The sequence below is a fragment of the Chenopodium album genome, chromosome 12 (assembly GCF_948465745.1).
Source record: "Chenopodium album chromosome 12, dcCheAlbu1.1, whole genome shotgun sequence".
Lineage (NCBI taxonomy): Eukaryota > Viridiplantae > Streptophyta > Magnoliopsida > Caryophyllales > Amaranthaceae > Chenopodium > Chenopodium album.
Window position 1 is genome coordinate 38,644,759 of NC_137845.1, and position 607 is coordinate 38,645,365.

Consider the following 607-nt stretch of genomic DNA (forward strand, 5'->3'; position numbering starts at 1 on the left):
ATTGAACCATCTTAAGGAGTTTGAAAAATATTGCAACACTATCAATGTCAATGGAGTTTCTCAAGAGTTTATCCGCCTTAAGTTGTTCCCTTTCTCTCTCATAGGAAGATCTTTGGAATGGCTAGACAAAGAAGTGAAGCCCAATTCCTTGAAGACATGGGATGATGTCACAAAAGCTTTCTTGTCCCGTTTCTACCCACCAAAGAAGACGGCGGAGGCTAGAGCCTTAATCCAAAGTTTTAAGCAATTGCCTAGAGAGAATCTCTATGAAGCATGGGAGAGGTACAAGGACTACCAAAGGGAATGTCCTCACCACGGAATTCCAACATATCAAGTGATCCAAATCTTCTATAGTGGTTTGAGCTTTCAAGGTAGATCGAGCCTAGATGCCGGAGCCGGAGGGCCAATCATGAACAAGACGGAAGAAGAGGTTGTGGATGTAATAGATGATGTGGTAAGAAATTACATGGATTGGCATGATGTAGAGAGGGAATCGGCAAGCACAAGTTGCTCAACCGATCAATCTTATGTCATCAACGAATTGTCCACAATGGTCTCGGAGTTAGGAAAGGAGGTGAATTCTCTCAAGAACAAGCTCGAGAGTCCT

General features: G+C 43.2%; 1 non-coding gene across 1 annotated transcript; it reads right to left on the reverse strand.

Moving 5' to 3' along the window:
• Positions 1-215: 215 nt before the first annotated feature.
• On the reverse strand, positions 216-321 carry LOC145573501 (small nucleolar RNA R71). Its single transcript, XR_014097507.1, has one exon. It is a non-coding gene; the product is annotated as a small nucleolar RNA R71 (small nucleolar RNA).
• Between the last annotated feature and the right edge of the window lie 286 nt (positions 322-607).